At 31.2% G+C, this 13281-nt stretch overlaps 1 protein-coding gene across 4 annotated transcripts in view; it reads left to right on the forward strand.

Annotated features, from left to right (window-relative positions):
• Positions 1 to 13281, forward strand: part of Sytbeta (Synaptotagmin beta) — a 97960-nt gene that overhangs the window by 1404 nt on the left and 83275 nt on the right. Inside the window, exon 2 of one of the 4 annotated variants that reach the window (XM_072006935.1) lies at positions 2622 to 2764. The exons of 2 other annotated variants lie outside the window; for them this stretch is intronic. The gene's annotated coding sequence lies outside the window, so the exon portion shown is untranslated. Of the gene's footprint in view, positions 1 to 2621; positions 2765 to 3653; positions 4017 to 13281 lie in introns of those variants that run through there. One more of the 4 variants, XM_072006936.1, reaches the window with a different exon arrangement.

Below are 13281 nucleotides of genomic sequence, written 5' to 3' on the forward strand. Positions count from 1 at the left end.
ATGCTTTCTAAAGTCATTATTAGATTTTGAGAGTTAATATTGAATTTCGGGTAAATAACTTCTGCGAATGATGAAATATTTATTTATGACGATACAATTTAAATTATTTTATTGAAATAATTTCAGCAGATTAGAATTTTAATATTTTAATTGTTTGTACATTTTTATCTTTTTCATTATTTCATTTGTTTATAAAACAAACGTAAGCATCACCGCAAAGGAAAAATATTGCGTCACAAAATGAGATAATTCATGAAACATGTTGATCGCGATGACAGTATTACTAATTTCCTCATCGAAATTTAATACCTTTAATATGCAAAATAAATATTAATATGCAATATAAACATTCGAAAACGACATAAAATAATATAAAATTCAAATAAGAAAAGTTGCCAGTAGTTTATATTATTTTATCTTGAATGCTCAGCGAAAGCTTTCACTATCGTGATAGATAAAACGGCAATACGTAGAATATGTCGAAGTCAACAGGTAATTTGTATATTGTATTTCCCCGGATTTTAATTTCTGATGTTTCTGGAGCAAATGTAAACTGAAGCCTAAAGATTCTGGAATTTACCATCGTGAAATTCCATAAAAAAGTAACTAACGACCATGCAAATTGAATTTTTTCACAACTGCCATATTAACATCATTTTAGATTTGTTCGTCGCTGCAAAAATTTTTCCCCCTTTTTCCTAGTTCAGGCCCTACAGATATTGGACAGATTTTCAATGAAATATTAAGTAAACTATTGCTATTACACGGAAAATTTAATACGATTCTGAAGTTATTTCATGAATCTATTAAAGTTAAGATACTCGTTACTTCGTTGTGCACTGTGTTATTAACATAGAATTGTTTTAAAGCGAAATATTAATTCGGTGAAAATACTATGGAAAATACTATGGAAAAACGGCATGTACAGAGAGGAAATAAAATTTGAAGAAGCTATGATAAATTAGTTTACGTTGCGAGTTTCCAACGCAATTATAAGTTTTTGAATATGGGTATATAAAAATCTAGTTTGACGTTATTTCTTTCTTTCTGTCTTGCTTCCTCTCTGTTTAATGTAATACTTAATGCGCATTGCTTTGAAACACGACATCGTTTCATAAATCATTATTTTCACCGACAAAGTTATTAATCAGGAAATTTAGTTTGATCTTATTTTAACAACTCTGATTTTTCTCTTTTCCTTCTTTTTCTTATAAACTGAAGTTAGATTTTCCAATCACGTTAGATGAAATTTGAAATTACGTATCTCAGAATTAGAAATTTCTCGCGGGAAATATTTCTTGTGAAGATGAAATGATAAAATCAGTGTCCCTTCTGGCACACATACAATATTCTTCTCTCAACAGTGATTTGTCACCGACTATAATCATTTGTCACAGTCTAGTCATTCTGATATAACGATAAAATATAAGGACATAAATGGTTCGAAGGTACGCCGATTTAACGTTTCAAGTGACGGAAGGAAAATCAGATTGTATTTGTTATCTCACGATGTGTAAAGCTGTATAATATTAAACACAAAATATCTCAAATTGTATCGTACCGGTGTTAAATTTTTCAAATATTTTGGACACCTTTATCACATTTCATATTTCTAATTTTACTTCTATATTAAATATAGATAGGTCAAATAGCTTTTTCTTTATTGTGGCAATAACATGTACGTTGAGTGGAAAACAAAGAAAATTCTTCAACATTGTGTCCTCTTATTGCATAAAATGAAAGATGGCTTTATGGAGCATTCGACTGTTCATACGATAAATTCCTTTATTTACAACGTAGAATGTATCTGACTTTTTATTACGTTGTAATTAATGACTAATTAAGATGATTAAGTGGTTCATGGAAATACATGTTTAGATAAAGAATAGGTATAATATTCGCATAAATATTATACAGGTTTTACATCAACAAATTTATGAATACTTCCGTGCTATTTATTTGAAAATAATTTCGTGAATTAACAGAATTCCGCCAATTTTATGAAATCTCTTTATGAGGAATAAAAGTAGGACGCTAATAAGTATTAATCTCTGTGATAAATTAATCAAATTATCGGGAAATTCAGCAAAATTAAATTTGCACTCATTTTTATCTCATCGTTCACAGAATTCGCAATTAGAAATTCCAATAATCCTCGTTAAAAAACATTATCGAATAACAGTCTCGTTATAAGTTGTTGCAAAAGTTATTGCCATTTCTGTTAATGCCGCAACAAGGGCCGGTATCCTTTATTTTATTGCTCCTTTTTTATGCTTTTAATTTACAAAAATTAAATGCCAATGTAATTTCACTATAAAATCGCTTTAATAACAGTTGTTAAATCGAAAGATTATAGAAATGTCTCGTATAAAAGCGTTCAAGTTTAAAATTATTACGTAATTATCTTTTACGCCAACTCTAGCAACGTTTTTACATTTTTTTCACCATCCATGGATGAGCAATGATCTGTGTAATTGATGTACGTCATGTACAGCGTGAGTTGCAGTTGACACCGAAAAAAAAACGAGCGGTATTGGTCATATAAAAAAAAAGTGAAAAAAAATACATTTTATTTCTCTTCTTTTTCATGTCTGTGAATCAAATCTTGTTTCCATTTTCAGGTGAATTTCCGTGGAAAGATCAAACGCATAATTACCACATGGAATGATGGACTGTTGAGAAGAAACGATACTTACAAATTGATTTGCTCGATTTGTTAATACGATTGCGTGAAATGATTTAATTAAACCCGACCGATTGACGGGTAAATGTCAGATAATTTCGTGTCATTCAGATTTTATAGCCCGCCTGTTTCGATCTGTTTCATAATTGATTGCGGTTATTTGTTACATCAGTGATTATTTGCAACAAAAGCATTATTACTGCGAATTAACAGCAATAAAATTTGAAATCGATATCAATTTTATGAAATTAATTCATTATTTAATTAATTTTATTTCGTAACTTTATTATTTAGATGTCAGAAAGTAAACTATAAAAGAAACAGTGACGATCAAATTAATTGTAATAATGGCTTAGTTGTTATGTTCAATTCTTCTCACTGAAGTAATTCTCTTCTGGGCAAAGGACTTTTTCTCTGTAATTTAATCCTCGTAATTACTGCCTATGTCGACTCTTTAACTATAAAATGTTAGATGTTTAAGCATAAAATGATCTTGTACTAGGTTCTCCATCAGAGAAAACTGCCTACTTTTATCAATCACTTTGAAAGAAACGAGCAGAAGTATTACCAGAGTTACTTTTATTTCTTTTCATTTTTGACAAAGTTCCGATATTTTATCAGATAATAGAACGGTTTTGCTTGAATTCAATAAGAGTCGCTTGAGAATTTTCAATATCGAAAAAATCGGAATAGGTTCGACTTGATAGGAAATATCGAAAGGTTGAAAAATGAGCGAAATTAGTTAAAAAAATTAATCAAATTCCTTACTATTGGTTTATTCCTTAAATCCGAAATTTTCTGTCGAAGTTATATTTTAAATATTAGACAAATTTTGTCGAAGAAAACATTATTTCACGGCATCATCTTTCTTTATAAAATGGATACTTTTACGGATTGTTCTGTTTTAAAGATTACTCTCCTTTTGAATTTCATTGCATTCTTACTTACACGTGTGATATTTTAACCTTTGTTTGACCATAAAAATGTCATGTTTATTCTAAAAGACGAGCAAAGGATGCAGTTTATATTCCTACGTTGATTTTAACCGATAAAACTTTAACTTCAACCGATAATTTTAGAACGCTTAGGCAGCATCCCGAAGTGTTCCTAAACATATTACGTTTTATTTAGCCAAGACCTCCTTTGGGAGTAGGCCGCCCTCTAGCCATCTCAAGTAGTTTATAATCGTCGCTAAGCATCCATATTTGTCATTTAGCACCGTTACATGAAACTAACGTAACCTATAATTAATATGAAGGAGTGTGTGAATTTTCCTGTAAAATTCTGGATTCAAGTGTCGTATTTACACTTTCTACGTATGCATATGACAAGAGTAAGGTTTGTCTTGTTTACATTTAAAGATTATAAATACGGGAATTGAGTTATCCGACATTAACTATGCCAACTCAAAAAAAAGATCATTTTTAAAGCTTTAAATTAACAGTTTTTTTATATTTAAGTTGAAAAACAATCAATTTCTTATAGAATTTTTTGTTTTTTGAAAAATCGAAGTACTGCGAGATACATTGTATAGTAGTTTGTTCCATTTTTCATTCAATTCGAAATTCATTGTTGCTTATACACGAATAAAGCTTTGTATCGAATATTATGAAAATGAGAGAATTATCGAAAAAGCTAAGTGAAATGAACAATTGGCGGTGAATTTAATGGGTTTCCGTTCGTGGTACACGGAATTCGCGTTAATGGCACGGCGTTGGTAAAAATTCGTTGTTGTTACCCAGAATTGCATGGTCTCGATCGTATCAATTTTGCATAAAAAACACAATTTCGTTTCTCTTTCTATTACTATTATACGCTGTGGCAAATTAATTTTGAAACTGCAGTAACATTTAATTATTTCCCTAAAAATTGTTGCGTGTATAATATCGTATAAATGTAAAATGCGGGAAGAAATCAATGTTGATGTAAAAATAGTTTGAAGCGCACGTTACGAATAATTAAAATTTAACAGAACGTTTTATTTCACTTGGGTGGCATACAGCACACGTGCAATGTCGACTTTAGCTCGTATCTCTAGTCGTGACTCGAATTAGCTGGTAGGTATCGCCTAGAGATTATGTGAAATTATATGATGCAAACTAAAACATTAAAGACATGCACGGATGAGGCAAGTTCTAAAACAACGTTTCATGACATTTGTAAGCTGCAAAAGAGAGTTCTTACGAGGCAAGTCGCGTTAAATGAAAGTTTCATCGAATAGGTTCAGATTCAACGTTTAACGATTCGTTTGTTCCATTCGAACGCAGTAATACTGTAAAGTAGAACAAAGGTTATATAAAATATGATTTTTTCGCGAGAGAAAACGAATCTACATATTGTCAAATTCAATGCCCGATGATCAGTTAAATAAAATACGATTCGATTTAAATTAAAAACGGATGAATCTGAACTTCTTTTACGAACCTGTTTCTGACACAAAAAAAGGTTAAAGAAGTTCGTTTATAAGAGAAATCCGGCAGTTTAGTTTTTTTCGGAATTATCAGTAGAAAGAATAATTCGAACGATCACGGGATCAAGTGCAGAGGTGGAAACATCAATAACTCAAATACTTTTACAACAGTTGATACATATATTAGAAGTCAATCGTTGCGATAGATACGTACTTACACGTAGACGTATTTTAGTGTGGGACTGAATTTCGTCGTAGTCGTTGTCGAGCTCGACAACATCGGCCAATCTTACGAACCACGACACTTTGGCAAACGATACGATTGTTCTTCGGAGACAATATGTTGTCAACGTCGTCTAAAATTCTTTAAATAAACATTGCTCGAGGAGCAATATGATATATGTAACTGTCGAGAAAATTATAAACTAATGGAATAGCTGGATTAATATGTTTAACCAACAAGTAGATGTTTAGAATCATCTTTATAGGAATTAAGATATTATCACTGGCATTATTAACGTCGAGGATCGATAAGGCTTAAATGTCTGACAGTTCTTTGCCTCTTTCCCTTTCATTCTTCCTTATTTTTCACTCACCGATCTTAGAGTATCAGCGATGAGTTTATTTACGTATTAAATAATAAATAACAAATTAAAATAATATTTCAGCTGCGAATAAGAATTTAATTTCTTGTTTAAATAAAAATTATTTAAACTATGCAAAAAATAATTTATTTATTATTTCTTACTTGGAAATGAAATTTTATTTTTTATTTGGTTTTGTCTTATCTATTTTATTTTGTACAATGAAAAAATCGTGAAATTAATATAGTTATTTTTTATTTTATTTTATTTTAATTTAATTATTTATTTATTTTAATTTAGTTAGTTAGTGATTTTAAAATTATTTGTTTTTCGAACAAGTTGTCCGGAAGTTTATTTGATTTTGGGTGTATTCATCATAACTAACAAACATTATTAAAAATTGCAAATTTTTCTTTAGATACTTCATTCATCAGGACACATATTCAGCTTAACCATAGTTTAAATATTAACACTATAAACCGCATAAATGCGTGGGCACCTTGTGGAGTCCTTTTATTCTTCTTTATTTTAATTTATTAATAAATATACAACGACAATAACTCAAAACGTAATTGATTCAACGTTGAAACGTGATAGTTTAGAGTTTGGACTTTTGATCTTTCCTAATAACGTCATGTTACGAGTGTGTGATCGAGTTCTATTACTAAACATTTGGCAGATTGTCATGTTATTGCAAACTTGCAAATTTCGCCCAACGACAGATATTGTAGTTTAGAAATCGACAGTAACAATCAACGGTCAACAACATCAAGTATAGTGATTTACGATGTCTATTGGAATTTATGATATTATTAATGGAATTTGTGCTATTGTTCAGTTGACAAAGTTGTAGGCAATGTTTCTCTAAAATCTGTGTAGATTTGGGGAGTTTGATATTGAGAGAACTCGACTAATGCAATTAACAAACAAAATATTTTAGTTGTTTTATTTTCCATGAAATGTAAATAAGTCGTATTTTCCTTAGCCGAAGCTCGAGCTGTTAAACTAAAACAAAAATAAATTTTATTAATATCTAGTCTGTACGTAATTACATATTTATTACATTAAGGAAAAGGAAGATCGTGCTTCGAACTACAATGCGCGTTATATTTTGCATTGATATTTCGATACAGCGGATAATTATATTTAGAATAATATAAAATAAAATGGCTTACCGAACAACTAATAGAGTTTCCCTCTTTTTAGGGAAATTTGTTGTACCGTGTTGAAGGAATAGTTTTGATTCGAAGTTAAAAGAATAATGATGCTCGAAACTGTCCTCTCATTTCCGAAGTACATAATTCTTGTTCAGGAAGTTCCATCCGCTCTGCACACTTTGTTCTTTTGCCGGCGAGAGATACGTAGTTGGGAAGGCACTTCAATTTCTTGAAACTTTCCCAAGGGTAAAGTATACGATGTATTCTATTCGTTCTCAGTTCTTGTGGTAATCCTTCTGAAATAGTACTTAATCCCACTGTGCAGTTGCTCGCATAACTTGCAACTTTATGCAAGAACCTCCCTGTGGCTTTTGTTATTTACATTGACGAAATCGCCACAAATGCCGCCTTGAACGAATTAATCATTTAGAAGACATTTTGTTAAATAATTATATTTCCAACATGTGTATCCACAATTACAATAAGTAGTTACTTCTGCTATATCTATTTATTTAAAATATGATATCCTTAATGCTAATTGATGGAACTATTTATGAGTTTCATTACAGCCTTCGTTTCATATTAAAACAAAGGCATGAAGAGAAGTCTAAGAAATATTAAAATTAGGAAGTTTTGGGATTAAAAGTATTTTTTTCTTAATATTTAATCCGGTCGTTTTATCATTTTCAAAAATTCGTTATATATCTTAGTTTATAAATCCACTCATTAATTACTCTTCATATCAAAGATCTTATTTACTCGTTGGAATATTGGGATTAAACATACATCAACGCTCATGATTAAGTCGCAAGTTTCCGTTCTTTTTTAATTGACGAATTTTATCGATTGATATAAAGGCATAAACTATCATACGGGAACGTCTTTCTTATTTCACTGTACAAACAAATGTATTTTAATAACTCGTTATCGCAGTTTCTTTTTACAATCAAGTCGATTAAGCGACACAAAAGAAAAACCGATAAACTCGATTAGAGGACCGTTGCTATTTTCGGGCCAGAGTGGATGAACTATCCGAAAACAGAATGTTGTAAAAGCTTTTATAATTTTGTAATACCCTGACTAAATCTTCCATTGTCTCGTTCAATTAATATCTGGGCAAAATTTGTTGTTCCAATTTTAAAACGGAAAAATATAAAATCGGAAGTCTGATAAAAAATACGTGCAAGCGTCACGTTTATGTCAAAAGAATCGTAGAATTTTATACTTTTCCGCATTTTTAACATACATTTCCGTGTATATCTATATTAAAAAGATTCCACCTCGTAGAAGTAAACAATTGAGTATACAAACAATTGTTTAATGCAAATATTAAAATACAGCTGTTAAAAACGTAAATGCACAGCAATGGATTTTGTTAGATGTTTTACACTTGTTAGATTTTTTACGTGACCCGGAAAAAGATTTCATAAAAACGCTGCAGAACATTTTAATTCGAGGAGAAGATATGTAGTTCGTACATTCTAAACCGATTACGTACAGCGCTTTCATAAGTTTACGATATCTCGATTTATATTGAGAGTGCAAAATACAGTCGAAACAAATCTGACGGTTAATCGATGTGTCCCAGTCACGTCCAAATTCTCTACGATCGATATGCAAATCAAAGATACAAAAATCACACAAAAACGTTATTCTTAATATTCTTCGGTATTATCCCAAAATCTCTGTCTCTTAGATTCCTATTCGAATTTATTAGCTTATTAGAAATCCTACGGTTGGTTTTCGTGTATAATTAGATCTGATCTTTCTATAGTCTCTCTAATTATGTGTTATATTTTAACGTCATTTGCAGAGCAAACTCTAAGCCACGTGTTAACTCAAAAGCTGTTCCTTACAGAAGTTAATCTATCATGCTTGTCGTAAACAATGCAAATAGAAATTGTCGATTCCATCCTCGTCCTTGCCTAGACCATCCATTAATTTTTCGTAACTTCGATCGAGTCGAGGAGGCTGTTTACAGGAGCAGGACTATTTACGCGGCCTCCCTCATTGGTATTCAATGATCACAGTCGTAGAAGCTGTCGCCCACACGTTATCCATCCACTATTGTTGTGATACTCCTTTCTTTCAAATCGGTGAAAATATATCAGGCAAAAGAAACTTTCTTATTAGCAAAAATTCATTGTATTTCTTCTACATATACGACAAGCTGGAAATCATTGCGGCGTAAATTAAAATTTTGAGAAAATTTTTTTATTTAATCGCGTATTTCGATTCTTTAAGAGAATAGTCACTTTAATTTCGTAATTGATTTCTAACTTTGTTCTCAACCGTAGTATCTTTTCATGATGTGATAAAATATAAGGAATTGTTTATAACCATAAGTACAGAATACTATTTTATAAAAGATAAACGTAAAAATGGAACGATTTAAATCATTATGATTCTCAGCCAGCCATATAATATATAGATATTTATATATATTTTTTGATAACGGGATCCTAAATTTACAATTAATTAGTTCGTTATACGAGCGTGAAATGAGTTGGCAGTTCGGTTGAATATCGAATTTGGTCGAATCGTCGTCTCGTTTTTGCTCCTTGTTACTGTCGAAGTTATGCTTGAGAGACAAAGGAAAAGGAGAAATTTCACGTATGCCGTGGGTGATTTCAAATTGGATCCAAGTTCATTCACCTGGTTCTTGTAATTAAACTGTTAACGACGGTAGCTTATGGATTAATGAAAAGGGTTATAGTAAATTTAAATCACATTAACAGGTATCGATGTGACGAATATCGATTAGAGTGATGGATTTAGACTGCAAATTCCCAGATGCCAAGAAGTTACCGAATTAAGTTAACTGGTTGATTGGTTTAATCAGCTACTGATAGACTGATGCGCCTCTGATCGATATCTTATTCCACGGAACCACTTGTAGGTTTATTCGATGAATTAGATGACAGAAATAAGCTAAAATGGTGTCCGATGTATCCTGTTATAGCAATTGTTTGTATTGATTTCTGTGTGTTCTCAAGCCGCCGAACGATTTTGCGGCTTAATGTCCATCTATGCTATCTGTAAAATCCATTATAGCTGTTAGCAGGCATAATTTATTAAATATAATTAATAGCAATCTATTAATTAAATTAACGAAGTTTATTGGGTTTTGATTGAATTAGGAAAGGCATAGCTTTGAGGATTTTCAATATCAAAGAAAAATCTGAAAAACGATTTTGTCTTCAACTATTATGAACGATTTTTATTACAAGTCATTCAAATCGGTTCAGAAATTTCTAATATTTTTTTTTAAAGATAACTTATGGCATGTTATTAATTAAATTCACTAAGTGTTGCGGGATTTTGATTCAAGTAGGGAGAACATGGCCTTAAGGATTAATTTCTTAATTTTAATTGAGAAAAGAGGTAGAGAAATTGTTTCATTCTTAACTATTTCAAATAAATTTTTGGGATAAGTCATTGAATTTGTTTTAAGAATTTCCAACATTCTCTTTGAAGTGTGTACGATAAATAATCAATACATTCTAATTAACGTCTTGCATATTCGGTATACTTACTCCCAATAGTAGATGTTTGTATTATAACTTGCGAATCGATAGCAGACTATCGATCGAGGTATTTACAGATTTAATTGGTTTCGAGGAAACCAGCGTACAGATTTTATTAACGCTACCAACAACATAATTCGATATTTAAACATTTATCGATGTATAAATCTGTGTTTCCAACGAAATAGTTAATTTTCAAAGTAGTGTAATTACCCGTGCAATTAAAATTCGTGTTAGTAGTTTGAGAGCAAGTGGAAATTCCGTATACTAACAACTGATTCAAAGTTAGATCCGATGAGAATACACATAATTTGTGGAAAGAAAGGTTCTTGAAGTTTCTCTTTCAACGAAACATGCTTTCAATAAAATGAAAAAAATGTCGATTTCGTCCCTTGACTTTTACGTAATATCTGTTATACACCATATATTTCATATTCTTACGCTCGTATTTTTTCCTGCGACCATTTCCCATCATATTCCATGAGAGAAACGTCTTGTTATTTCGTCTTTCTAAACTTATTAAAGCTAAATAGCTAGAAAATTCTCTTTTCTGATAGTTGAACTGTATATGGATTTAATTATAAAAATATTTCAATTTCAGTGAAATTTAGTATACCTTTGTCGAGCACTTTTAATTTATTTAACATTTCATACTTGAAACAGAATTAGAAGCCAATGAATGTAAAATAGAAGAATTTTTACTCGCATCATAGTGAACAGCCTGTTTGATCACTTTCTATGTATCTGTTTTTTGGAGTTGTTCCTATTCGGCGCTTTAATTATAAAAATATTTCAATTTCAGTGAAATTTAGTATACCTGTGTCGAGCACTTTTAATTTATTTAACATTTCATACTTGAAACAGAATTAGAAGCCAATGAATGTAAAATAGAAGAATTTTTACTCGCATCATAGTGAACAGCCTGTTTGATCACTTTCTATGTATCTGTTTTTTGGAGTTGTTCCTATTCGGCGCTTTAATTATAAAAATATTTCAATTTCAGTGAAATTTAGTATACCTGTGTCGAGCACTTTTAAGTTATTTAACATTTCATACTTGAAACAGAATTAGATGCCAATGAATGTAAAATAGAAGAATTTTTATTCGCATTATAGTGAACATCGTGTTTGATCACTTTCTATGTATCTGTTTTTTGGGGTTGTTCGTATTCGGCGCGCTTCCAGTTTGTTCTCTATCGAGAAACTGATTACACAACGCGTTAATTACAGAGTGATAACAGTGAACGAACTTTCGGTGTATTCAACTGAAACGTACCCGAGACACATCGATGCTTGATTACCTGTCTTTGTGTTTGTATACAGCTGATAGTTCGTTTCGTAAGTTTATCTGCCGAATACCGTAATTGCATTAATTATATCTCGCGAACACCTCACTGATAACGCGTCGCTCGTTACGAGTAAAATATTGTAATACGTTTGATACAATAGCTGCACATACAATAAAAGCGAAGACTCTAATTAGGACAAAGTTAGACATCTGAGTCTTGAGACATCACTGTCTCGTATTCGCTTTCATTACGTCATTTGCTTAGAGAATGGTTTCTAAGAAAAAGGACGATAAAGAAGAGGAAGGAAAAGGAGTTCTAAAGGATAAGAAAAGAAGATAAAGGAGAGAAAGAGAGTTGATGACAAAACGAGTATGAAAAATAGGAACATAAAAATGAAGAAGAGAAAGGATAATAAGCAAGGAGAGAGGATAATGAAAATGTGGAAAAGTTAAAAAATAATAGAACAAGGAAATTGATATCTTTGAAAATAATAAAGATATAAAAGAAGTTAGAAGATAGACAAAGTTGAAATCTATAAAAAGTGTATGTCAAATGTCAGCTGAAATCTGTAATTTCATCTGCAGATCAATTAACGTCGTGTGTTACTCACAAATTTCTAATTTTCGAAGTTCATGTTCCTTCTTATTCGATTACAGTCGTCAGCTTTCAAATCCTCGCCACGGTTCGTTTTCTGGGAATCAAACTCGGTTATTCGGAATTGAAACGTGTCCTCCATTCTTTTGCCTCTTTTTCGTGTAACGAGGTGACGCATGTTCATCCTGAAAAGTCCTTGTTAAACGATAACACAGAAATACCGATTTGACTGATTGCTCGGCTTGATTAATTAATTACAAAATCGATCAACTCTGGCTAGAACAACAAACAAAAGTTATTTGCCGCGTTATCGCGTAGTATTTCGTCAGACGATTTATTTTATCAAAATATAAAAATTCGGTATAACGGAATCGCTAAACACGCGAATTATATTGGAAAACAAAGATGATTTTCTAGATTTTCTTGATGCTTTCCTTAAAAGAAATATCTGCTATATCGTATACTGGGGTTAGATGTTCCACTACATCTTTTGTTTTTGAAATAAAGTGAAAAGTGTAAGCAACAAACAGTGCGTCTTAGGTGTCCTTTTCACTTCCATCGTTGTTCAAACATATTTAAATGTTTAGAATGCAACAACATATCGTTACATATCATTTTACATACATATTATACATACCATTTTATTCGGGGCAGGATATTGTCATTTCAACAGCAATTCGATACCTGTTACTGTAAAAGCACAAAACATCCGCAAAGTTGAAAACTTCCAATTTCTTTTTCAGAATTGATTTTTTCGAAAACTGTCGGTTCTAGGGAAAAAACGTTTCGCAAATTCGTTCCTGGTGTTCCTGGTGAACAGTGTAATTATTCATCGAGTCAATTCAGTTTAAGAATTCTGGTTCTGTTTCAAGGGTTGAAAAGGATTTTTGCATTTCTCTGCATATATTGAACGAGTGAAACATATCTGACAAAGAATCTTCGAATAATAAAAAGAAAATTTGAAAAAAGGTAAAAATTGATAAGGATAATTAAATTATAGTCTCTGCTACAAATAAAATTAAAGTACGCAAGTTCGAG

Source organism: Bombus fervidus, chromosome 7 (assembly GCF_041682495.2).
Source record: "Bombus fervidus isolate BK054 chromosome 7, iyBomFerv1, whole genome shotgun sequence".
In the NCBI taxonomy this organism is placed as follows: Eukaryota; Metazoa; Arthropoda; class Insecta; order Hymenoptera; family Apidae; genus Bombus; species Bombus fervidus.